At 35.4% G+C, this 12,796-nt stretch overlaps 1 long non-coding RNA gene across 1 annotated transcript; it reads right to left on the reverse strand.

Moving 5' to 3' along the window:
* Nucleotides 1-4,892: 4,892 nt before the first annotated feature.
* LOC134530275 (uncharacterized) lies at nt 4,893-8,356 on the reverse strand. The gene is made up of 2 exons (XR_010074797.1): nt 6,941-8,356; nt 4,893-5,800 (listed from the first exon to the last, which is right to left on the reverse strand). It is a non-coding gene; the product is annotated as an uncharacterized LOC134530275 (long non-coding RNA).
* Between the last annotated feature and the right edge of the window lie 4,440 nt (nt 8,357-12,796).

Below are 12,796 nucleotides of genomic sequence, written 5' to 3' on the forward strand. Positions count from 1 at the left end.
CTGAAATTTAAAAATCCACCTACAAGGTCCGTAACGAAAGATATGGCGCTTTGTATTTAACTAAAAAAAATAGTATTTATTAATAGTATTCTTTAAATTATATAAGATCAAAGAAGGTACATATTTCAAAAACCTGCATTTTATAAAAACGACTCCAGGACTCATACCAAGTATTAGCCGAACATCAGCCATGTACCAAATGAAAGCTGTCACCTTACTTAACAAAATATACTGTTCAGAATTTTTGTCTGGGCCGACACTTTTAATGCCGACGGACAGCAACAAGTTCGCGCGCTTAGTTTTACAAGCAGGCAATAGCTTCACCCGCACATTACAGGACCTGAAAAAACCATTTTATTTCTCTGTTTAAAACTGAAATATAAAATTCGACCTACAAGGTCCAAAACGCAAGATATGGCGCTTTGTATTTAATTTAAAAACTTAGTATTTGTTAATAATATTATTAAAATTATTTAAAATCAAATAAGTTACATATTTCAAAAACTTGCATTATATTAAAACGACTCCAGTACTCATACCAAGTATTGGCCGAACATCAGCCATATACCAAATGAAAGCTGTAACATTTCTTAACAAAATATACTGTTCAGAATTTTTGTCTGGGCCGACACTTTTAATGCCGACGGACAGCAACAAGATCGCGCGCCCAGTTTTACTTGCAGGCAATAACTTCACCCGCCCATTACAGGACCTGAAAAAACCATTTTATTTCTCTGTTTAAAACTGAAATATAAAATTCGACCTACAAGGTCCAAAACGCAAGATATGGCGCTTTGTATTTAATTTAAAAACTTAGTATTTGTTAATAATATTATTAAAATTATTTAAGGTCAAATAAGTTACATATTTCAAAAACTTGCATTATATTAAAACGACTCCAGTACTCATACCAAGTATTGGCCGAACATCAGCCATATACCAAATGAAAGCTGTCACCTTACTTAACAAAATATACTGTTCAGAATTTTTGTCTGGGCCGACACTTTTAATGCCGACGGACAGCAACAAGATCGCGCGCCCAGTTTTACTTGCAGGCAATAACTTCACCCGCCCATTACAGGACCTGAAAAAACCATTTTATTTCTCTGTTTAAAACTGAAATTTAAAAATCCACCTACAAGGTCCGTAACGAAAGATATGGCGCTTTGTATTTAACTAAAAAAAATAGTATTTATTAATAGTATTCTTTAAATTATATAAGATCAAAGAAGGTACATATTTCAAAAACCTGCATTTTATAAAAACGACTCCAGGACTCATACCAAGTATTAGCCGAACATCAGCCATGTACCAAATGAAAGCTGTCACCTTACTTAACAAAATATACTGTTCAGAATTTTTGTCTGGGCCGACACTTTTAATGCCGACGGATAGCAACAAGTTCGCGCGCTTAGTTTTACAAGCAGGCAATAGCTTCACCCGCACATTACAGGACCTGAAAAAACCATTTTATTTCTCTGTTTAAAACTGAAATATAAAATTCGACCTACAAGGTCCAAAACGCAAGATATGGCGCTTTGTATTTAATTTAAAAACTTAGTATTTGTTAATAATATTATTAAAATTATTTAAAATCAAATAAGTTACATATTTCAAAAACTTGCATTATATTAAAACGACTCCAGTACTCATACCAAGTATTGGCCGAACATCAGCCATATACCAAATGAAAGCTGTCACCTTACTTAACAAAATATACTGTTCAGAACTTTTGTCTGGGCCGACACTTTTAATGCCGACGGACAGCAACAAGATCGCGCGCCCAGTTTTCCTTGCAGGCAATAACTTCACCCGCCCATTACAGGACCTGAAAAAAACCATTTTATTTCTCCGTTTAAAACTGAAATATATAAATCCAACTACAAGGTCCTAAACGCAAGATAAGATGCTTTAGATTTAACTAAAAAAATAGTATTTATTAATAGTATTCTTTAAATTATATAAGATCAAAGAAGGTACATATTTCAAAAACCTGCATTTTATAAAAACGACTCCAGGACTCATACCAAGTATTGGCCGAACATCAGCCATGTACCAAATGAAAGCTGTCACCTTACTTAACAAAATATACTGTTCAGAATTTTTGTCTGGGCCGACACTTTTAATGCCGACGGACAGCAACAAGATCGCGCGCCCAGTTTTCCTTGCAGGCAATAACTTCACCCGCCCATTACAGGACCTGAAAAAAACCATTTTATTTCTCCGTTTAAAACTGAAATATATAAATCCAACTACAAGGTCCTAAACGCAAGATAAGATGCTTTAGATTTAACTAAAAAAAATAGTATTTATTAATAGTATTCTTTAAATTATATAAGATCAAAGAAGGTACATATTTCAAAAACCTGCATTTTATAAAAACGACTCCAGGACTCATACCAAGTATTGGCCGAACATCAGCCATATACCAAATGAAAGCTGTAACATTTCTTAACAAAATATACTGTTCAGAATTTTTGTCTGGGCCGACACTTTTAATGCCGACGGACAGCAACAAGATCGCGCGCCCAGTTTTACTTGCAGGCAATAACTTCACCCGCCCATTACAGGACCTGAAAAAACCATTTTATTTCTCTGTTTAAAACTGAAATTTAAAAATCCACCTACAAGGTCCTAAACGAAAGATATAGCGCTTTGTATTTAACTAAAAAAAATAGTATTTATTAATAGTATTCTTTAAATTATATAAGATCAAAGAAGGTACATATTTCAAAAACCTGCATTATATTAAAATGACTCCAGTACTCATACCAAGTATTGGCCGAACATCAGCCATATACCAAATGAAAGCTGTCACCTTACTTAACAAAATATACTGTTCAGAATTTTTGTCTGGGCCGACACTTTTAATGCCGACGGACAGCAACAAGTTCGCGCGCCCAGTTTTACTTACAGGCAATAGCTTCACCCGCCCATTACAGGACCTAAAAAAAACCATTTTATTTCTCCGTTTAAAACTGAAATATATAAATACAACTACAAGGTCCTAAACGAAAGATAAGATGCTTTGTATTCAACTAAAAAAAATAGTATTTATCAATAGTATTCTTTAATTTATATAAGGTCAAAGAAGGTACATATTTCAAAAACTTGCATTATATTAAAACGACTCCAGGACTCATACCAAGTATTGGCCGAATATCAGCCATATACCAAATGAAAGCTGTAACATTTCTTAACAAAATATACTGTTCAGAATTTTTGTCTGGGCCGACACTTTTAATGCCGACGGACAGCAACAAGATCGCGCGCCCAGTTTTACTTGCAGGCAATAACTTCACCCGCCCATTACAGGACCTGAAAAAACCATTTTATTTCTCTGTTTAAAACTGAAATTTAAAAATCCACCTACAAGGTCCGTAACGAAAGATATGGCGCTTTGTATTTAACTAAAAAAAATAGTATTTATTAATAGTATTCTTTAAATTATATAAGATCAAAGAAGGTACATATTTCAAAAACCTGCATTTTATAAAAACGACTCCAGGACTCATACCAAGTATTAGCCGAACATCAGCCATGTACCAAATGAAAGCTGTCACCTTACTTAACAAAATATACTGTTCAGAATTTTTGTCTGGGCCGACACTTTTAATGCCGACGGACAGCAACAAGTTCGCGCGCTTAGTTTTACAAGCAGGCAATAGCTTCACCCGCACATTACAGGACCTGAAAAAACCATTTTATTTCTCTGTTTAAAACTGAAATATAAAATTCGACCTACAAGGTCCAAAACGCAATATATGGCGCTTTGTATTTAATTTAAAAACTTAGTATTTGTTAATAATATTATTAAAATTATTTAAGGTCAAATAAGTTACATATTTCAAAAACTTGCATTATATTAAAACGACTCCAGTACTCATACCAAGTATTGGCCGAACATCAGCCATATACCAAATGAAAGCTGTCACCTTACTTAACAAAATATACTGTTCAGAACTTTTGTCTGGGCCGACACTTTTAATGCCGACGGACAGCAACAAGATCGCGCGCCCAGTTTTCCTTGCAGGCAATAACTTCACCCGCCCATTACAGGACCTGAAAAAAACCATTTTATTTCTCCGTTTAAAACTGAAATATAAAATTCCAACTACAAGGTCCTAAACGCAAGATATGACGCTTTGTATTTAACTAAAAAAATAGTATTTATTAATAGTATTCTTTAAAATATATAAGGTCAAAGAAGGTACATATTTCAAAAACTTGCATTTTATAAAAACGACTCCAGGACTCATACCAAGTATTGGCCGAATATCATCCATGTACCAAATGAAAGCTGTAACGTTTCTTAACAAAATATACTTTTCAGAATTTTTGTCTGGGCCGACACTTTTAATGCCGACGGACAGCAACAAGATCTCGCGCCCTGTTTTACTTGCAGGCAATAGCTTCACCCGCCCATTACAGGACCTGAAAAAACCATTTTATTTCTCCGTTTAAAACTGAAATATAAAAATCCAACTACAAGGTCCTAAACGCAAGATATGGCGCTTTGTATTTAACTTAAATAATTGGTATTTATTCTAGTGTATAGGGTTTGCCCTGAGACACGCCTAGGTCCTACCTTAAACTGGCCCCTTTCCCACACACTTTAGCTTAGTTTAATTTAAGTTAGGAAAACATTTCAATTGTCATTCGAGTCAGGCTTTTCAGGGGGGTTTCTCCACGCTCCTGGCTGGCTTTAGACACACGTAGAAAAGGGATGATAGTCGAAGTTCTGTCATTTATACTCGATCCTAAAACCGGACGATTCGACGGCCGGCCTGGAAATAACTTCTCATACACTCCAGAGTTCACACATTTTTTAAGCATATTACCATGGTGTTCGCAATAATTGGGGTTAATTGTTTCAAAATAAAACAATAATATACCATGTCATGCACTTTTTTAATACACAGTATTTGAATAAATTTTCCCTAACACATAAACCATACACGCTGACGTCATGAGTTTCTCAAGGTAACCTAATTTGGTACGTCTCTGGAGTTATACTTAATTTATAACCCATTTGCAAGAAGTCAAATGAATCGGAAACACATTGTCGTATAAAATTAGTAAGTATTAATTATTATATCTGTGACATCTTAATTATGTTACTTAGATACAGTGTGCTATCTGTACAAGAGTAAAATTTAACATTAGAGGTATGACAATTCATAATATTGTAAGTTTAATTGTACTTTTTTAATAACTACCAAAATACATACAAATTATGCAGATTTTCCTAGTTATATCCACTAAGAACACGGATATTTAATCATATAGGTAATTCATTTATTATTTATAGGGGAGACATTGAAGCAAACATTTTCTTTCAATTATTATACATATATGTGTAAGTATGCATGTGTGTATATATATAAAGTCCACATTCGGCAATATCAATATGTATGTAATTGGGAAATTCATACATTGGAAGAATTTTTATAACTTGCAGGGTTATGCGGGATTGTGTAAAAAAATATGTACCTAACAATGAAAGGTGAGTATGTTAACATTTTCTAAATGAGGCTCAAAGATAAAGTTACGACACATTTTAAATTTACCTTTTTTGATTCAGGACCGTAGCTTATCAACTGTTCTGGTTCAGAAACTATCTTAATTATTACAAAGTACATCAGAATCCAGTGACGACCGGTGTATGAGCTGCAGCAGGGGAGTCAGTTTGCAAGCGCACTGACATTCACGACAAGCTTGATTCACCAATGCCCACAATGTCACAGAGGAGCCAGCGATTATCAACCAGTCGCAGCCACGCAGTGCGACGCTGCGTCTACTAGAAACAATTCTGAAGAGTTGGAATCTGCTGCATTCATTCGCTAGTCACCACAATAACAATACATTAGAATAATGTTGTTTATATACTATTGAGACCTTGCATGTGATGGTAACGGGCCAGCATCTCGTTACCTGTATTTAAGGGGCGAGAACATATCAATTAGTTCTGGAAAAAAAATTCCCAAGAATTATTAAAATAAAGTACATGAAAGATGCTGTTAATTGTACACCATACAAAGTACATGCTGCATTTCAACAAATGTGCTTGCATGGTTAACGTAACGTTATATCAATGAGTAAATAGAAAATTTTATTCGAAATTTAGTCATTAGCCAACCCCAAGTGTGAAAGATATTCAAGCAATTATTTGCAATGTTGCAAATATGTTTTAAAATGGTGCAATTTATGGCTTACTTTTTCAATTTTTCTTTGTAATGAAACAAGAAACAACTTGCAACGTCACAAAAGGCTCGCTCAGGAAGGAGGGTGCAACCTCTCTTTGGAACGATCCTCTTGTTCAATGTCAAATGAGCTACTTGTCACTTGCATTTGTTATTTTCCTAGTGTTAACTAAGAGGTTTCTTATATTTCAATGGTGGTATACACCACAACACTTTATATTTGTTCGGTACATTCGTATAAGGGAAACTGTAATTACATAATCCAGAGAACATAACATCACTTGGAAACCACACGTACTAAGTGTAAGGTTCTATCATATAGTTAAACAAGTTTGGCTGGCAACAAACACAACAAATTATAATCGGCATTAAACGCAACATTCCCAGTCCATTGACCATAGTTCGAGTGCTTATAGAAGTTCTATATGAAACCAAATAAAAATAATTCTGTAATACTACTGTTATTATTCTCAAATGTATAGAAATATGGTTGTTCCTTCTTGTAATGGTACAGAACACAAAGGTTTACAGAAATATTGTGTCACTTAACAAACATTTGTATTTTTACATATGAACCCCTAATTCGGTTCCAATTACAATTTATCTTAATCTGTTTTAGCACAATATTGAGCTTAAAATTTATTATCCTAATTACACTTCTCAACTACCTATGCGGAAATCGGATCAAATTGTTTTCTAATAAATAAAAAATCGAATAAATAGATACTTCAGCCTACATAACACCATACAGTTTCTGCGAGAATATTTATTACGTACTCATAACACTTAAGAAAATGTTACACAAATCATTGCTTGATATTCATTCGTTCTTCTGTTCTGTCAACTGTGAACATAACGGGTGAATCATCGTGAAGTTATATATGTATCCTTTTGCGCACCTTTCTCTTTCACTGGCTAGCAATTTGTGACGTCACTCTGGAGATATTTTGCTAAAGTAGGCTATGTATACGGAAATATACGTTAATCTGAGTTTTACATTTTGTTAGAACGGCGGTTATCAACAAATGATGATTCTAATGGCAAATTTATTTCCATTCAAGTAAATAAATTAAGAAATTAGATACCTATAACTAATTTTATTGCCTCATTTATTACAAAATAAGTTTTTTTCTGTATTTTGTTTTGTCTCCGCCCAATTTAGGTTTCGAATGGACGAAAGCTACGATATCATTTAATTTTGACAATCTTTTTTTATATAGCCTGAAGTGATTTTATTATTTATTTCAGTGTAATACATTCACAACACAAGTTTGGCTAAATAATGTTAAACTTTTGTAGCAGTGACACCAGTTAACTGTTGTTTGCCACAACCGTAATAAATTATTTTGTGCACTATATATTGTGTACTATATATTGTACTAACAAAATACTAGGCAGGAAAATAATAACGCGGTAGTTTAGATACGGAAAAAAAATCATTTCGCTGGTTAGTACAACCTCATCCGAAAAAAAAGCATTTATTTCAAAAATCAAGATTATATAATTAAAAATATGTCACTCTTGTAATATTAATATTGATTATTTAAAAATGTTGCATGGTTATTAATCGTTTCACAAAGCTTAAATATTTAAATTTTTCAAAAATTCGTACTTTTTATTCTGCAGTTTTAAATGCAAAATCTGCCACTCCTCTTCCCGGAACTTACCTAACACAATCTTTACTTCTCTACCTGCAGATTGTTATCCCTATTTCAAGTAATGCTAATTTTCTAGAGAAGGTTCTCCATTAAGAACATTTAATGGTTTTTTGAATAACACCTATCCCGAAGAACGCCGTTAAGTATTTTTAATGTGGCTAACGTAACTTACCCAAACATTTACACCAATATACAGTATTTTAAATGAATATTGTATACAACCAATCATTCAAATAATTGAACAGTGTTCGAAATTAAATTACCTTATCCCTCCAGCCATTCACACGATTAAACAATGTTTTAAATTAAGCTAACAAAACTTAACCAACCATCCAAATGACTTAAAAGTATTTTAAAAGTAGCTAACGTAATACAAAATACAAAACCAATGGTAAAATACCGGTAATCTACCTCAATTATCTCAACAACTATTAGCAGAATCATCACACATAATTAAAGAATCTCCAAAAACATTTATAAGAATTTTATGTAAATATTTTCATAAGTGCTTAAACTATGAAAAATTGCCAAAATAAATAGCCAAACAATAAAGCACGAATATAAAAAATTTGAATTTATATTTCGCCGTTTTTTGTTAGTTCTATCAACATAACATGACATCAATTAATAATATAATTAAATGAAAATATTTGGTTTGCGTTTACAACCGAAAATTTGGGACACGTTACAATTGTTCCGAAGTTAATGCAAGTTATTTTAATAACGCAAGTAAGCGTATCAGATATATTAATTCATGTAACAATATGAGCTAAATTTATTTTCTAAATGAAACGTATAAACATTAATACTAATAGTTCAGTTTATAATAAACTTGCATCTGTATGTATCCTACATAAAAATTTGTGACAAGGTTATAATTCAGAAATTCATTAAAAAATAAAACACTTATTGAAATGCTGTGCCTTTGTTTAAATAAACTTTACTCAGCTGTCAAAGTTGAGGCCTACACAAACAAAAAAATCATTTTCTCAAGATCAGTTGCTATAAAAACTTATTTTGACCATTCATATAACCCTACCTCCCTTACTTCGTGCAATAATCTTTGCTAAAATTAGTCTTTGTTTGCACAATAACACTCAGTTCTGACACGTTATAGTTTTAAAAGAGATGGTTATTTATTATTTAATTCATTTTTGTTGTTTAAGTGTTATTTGGGTAACTATATTACACACAGTCTAGCAGTTTGTCAATTCATATCATCAAACTACCATTCAAACCCGCGCTCGTCGGCAGTATCACCAACGAACAGTATGCGCGCAGAACGTGAAAATATTCGTCCGCGGATCGGGCAGGCCTGTACACTTAGGCCATTCGATTTTTCGCAGTAATCACTCGACAGTGCACCAACTCATACGCCTCACTGAAGAGATAACAAGCGCCTTCAACGTAAAAGATTATGTAGTTGCGACGTTTTTAGACGTAGAAAAAGCCTTCGACAGAGTTTATCACGCGGGGCTAATCTATACAAACTATATCAAACTAATTTCCTGGTCTGCTATACCAAGCTAGTCGCGTCCTACCTAGAAGACAGAACGTTTACAGTATCAACTTAAAGAACTATGTCTGACATCAAACAAATAAGAGCAGGCGTACCACAGGGCAGTATTCTAGGCCCTGTTCTATTTAACATATATAGCCTTCTAGAGATTTGCCACGCCCCGAACACCGCCTAGTGAAGTTAGGCTGCTATGTGCTATGCAAACGACACGTTTCTGTATAGCAGATCATACACACTTCACCTAGCCACTACCAGACTGCATTAGCTTAGATTAAATTAGGCTAGGAAAAAAAACGGATGCATTAGCTGTGTGCTAGCAATGGTGTACGACCTGGCTTAGCAAAGTGAACACAACGATGTCCGAAGCTATTGTGTTTACTCGCGGAAATCTTCCACCTGTAGAACACAGGCCATAAATACGTTTGTTTGGCGAACAAATCCCACACAAGGACGTCGTAAAATATCTAGGCGTCCACATGGACAGGAAGCTTCTCTGGCACCATCATATAGATAATAGATGCCTAGAGAATTCAAGCTGAGGTTAGACTAAGCTCACTATATCCAGTAATGAGCAGGCGATGTGGAGGCACAGTAACGAACGGTTTACTGTGCTCTACAAAACACTGATTCACCCTATTATTACGTACGCAGCCCCAGTCTGGGCAACCACTGCGAAAACACATTTATTAAAGCTGCAGCGAATTCAGAATAAATGTATTCGAATAGCTACAGACGCTCCAATGTATTACCCTACAGAAGCCTTGCATTGTGAAACGGACACGGAAACTTTGCAAGACTTTTACATTCGAACCCCAGAAACATTTTACGATAAATGCGTAAATAGTTAAAACCCACATGTTTTATCGCTCGGAAATTTTGATCCGGACGTAAGACAAAAATATAAGCGGCCGAAATCGCTCCTTGCCCACCGGCCGCCATAGTCGCGCGTGATTGGCCGCGCAGACTGCCGGCCAATGCGCGCGGAGCGAAAAAGCACAGTTCTTGCAATCCTAAGCTGGCAGCTCATAGTATTAAGTATTATTAAGTATAATATGGTTCTAATTGACATACAACGCCCAACACCGACGCAGCCCTCCCTGTAGGTCCTTCCGTGTAGGCGAAAAATACTGTCGTGTTTCGGCCCAGCAGGGCTCGAATTATCGTCTGATTTTCCACTTTTTTGGTCTCCTGAGACCTTGAATGGCGAAGCGCCCAAGAATAATCCCATACACATGTACACATTCATACTGATATTTCTAGTTTAAGAATGTGTGCTGGCTGGCATCATGGCGGGAACACGGACCAAACAGTCCAAGCTCACCACCTTCGCTTAGTAGTGCTTTTTTACTCTGTCCAACTCTTCTTCCAGAACAACCCTTCTGTTCCCGTAACCAACCTGCTTGTTAATTAATACATTAATTTTGCATCCAGCATGAATGAGCCCAGGGTTTTCCCTCTGTCAATAGAGGCTTCACCTGGGCCCACCTTATCTAGTGTTAGTCTAGAGTAGTCAGTGAGGGGAGTTTGTCATGGCACTTAATGGTGGCCATGGCTGACCAATTCCCTCCTAGCACATGATGCATGCGACCTCTCCTGCATGGCTAACCCCTGCATGATTAGAGCGTATAGGCTTCGGCCTGAGACGGACCTAGGTCTCTCCCTAACCCAGACCCTCCCAAATACATTTGGTTTTAGTTAGGTTAAGAAAAAAAAGGAAACGCACAAAGCATCTAAGTAATCCATAAAACTTATTTTACTCTTAGCAGTATTTATACTTATTTCACTTAAAAATTTTAATTTTGCCATCACATGTATTCACCAAAATAAAGAAAATAATTATTTCCTCATTAATGGAGCACTATGATCCAATTGTATCTGTAGGAGACTTTAGGGATAATACTTTAGAAAAACAATGAAACTACATATTTTGATTATCATGTATGAATAAAATGTTAGGTATCTGTTACATAACAACACTGATTGACAGCATTTTGACTCATACTCTAGCTCCTATTTTTAGAGTTAAAAGTTATTTTATCTAATTATCGTTAGCTTTAATTGCAATAGCAAAGTTAAGTCTTCGAATAGGCAGCAATAGAAGTTTTCCCGTTTTCAAATAGAATAACAGTGAAGTATCGCAATGGCAGAAAATGTATTATACACCTGAACCACGTCCTTAAGGATGGCACCTTGGCGCTACGACTCTCGTCTTACCAGCAACAAAGCGTGTTGCATGTTTTGTTCTCACTACGTGGAACAATACCAAGTTGTCATAAATAAGAGCACAACGCTTTGGTAGTGTAACGTTTTACACGCAACTTTTTGTCAAATTTGTATTATTATAATATTCTCGTTCCTTTCCCATTATCGACTTGAAAAATCGGCTTCCACTGATCTTCTCAGGGCCGACGATACAACAGCGACTTCCGCCGAATTGTCCGCGAGTTGGTATTCACTATATTCCCAACAAAGAGCTCCTGTATTGGAAACCTCCAGGGCGTGACTGACTGCCTCTACGCCCTCCCCGCAGGCACACAGCCCGGGCGGGCGCCCCGGCTCCAGAGTGCCTGCAGCTGTCGCCCCCGGTTCTTGTTGCGAGGCGAGCACCCCGAGTCGTCCACGAAACAAAGCTTTCAATCTGTGAAAAATTTGCCCAAAGCTGAATTTTTGCACAGTGGTAGAGCCTACTATGCTTAATAACATACCGAAAGTTTACTGCTGTAGACCTTGTACGTATCACCGAAAACGTGCAGTTAAGTCCTAGATGGCAGCGACTTACAGCAGTTCATTAAAATGATTCGCGTATACGCAGTTATTAACGTAGACTCTCCGTAAATGCATCCAAATAATCTAGAAACACCATTTTACACATTTATGTTAAAACATTTTCAAAATGTTAATACTAAAGGTACGATATTAATCGATGAAGTAATAAGAAGTGTCTTTTATTCACAACGAAAGAATTAAAAACACGATTAACATAAAGATATATGGTCCGCCGTAATAATCACTTTTACAAACGTTGTTGCATATTTTTAAAGCTTTAAAATGGTATATTGGTTAATTCTCTGACTCAATTGACCGGGCCTCTGAAAGGTTCCGAGCGTCGTAGTGTGTATCCTACCGTGTGGGTACTTAAGTCGCTCGGGTTGGAACAAATTTTGGTCTTAGGAAACTAAGTTTTTTAACATATGGAAAATTACATAAAACCTGAAATTTTGTACAGCAGCAGTATCAATATTTCTTAGTAACATATCAAAAGTTTACCGCTGCAAACCCTGTGCGTTGTACCAAAATCGTGCAGTTAAGGCCTATGTTACAATTTCTTGCATTGACCCACAAAAATAAATTTTGTAAATGCAATTTCTATAGTATAATCTCATAATGAAGCCCAAAATGTTCTAGGAACTTAACTT

This window comes from Bacillus rossius, chromosome 3 (genome assembly GCF_032445375.1).
Source record: "Bacillus rossius redtenbacheri isolate Brsri chromosome 3, Brsri_v3, whole genome shotgun sequence".
Lineage (NCBI taxonomy): Eukaryota > Metazoa > Arthropoda > Insecta > Phasmatodea > Bacillidae > Bacillus > Bacillus rossius.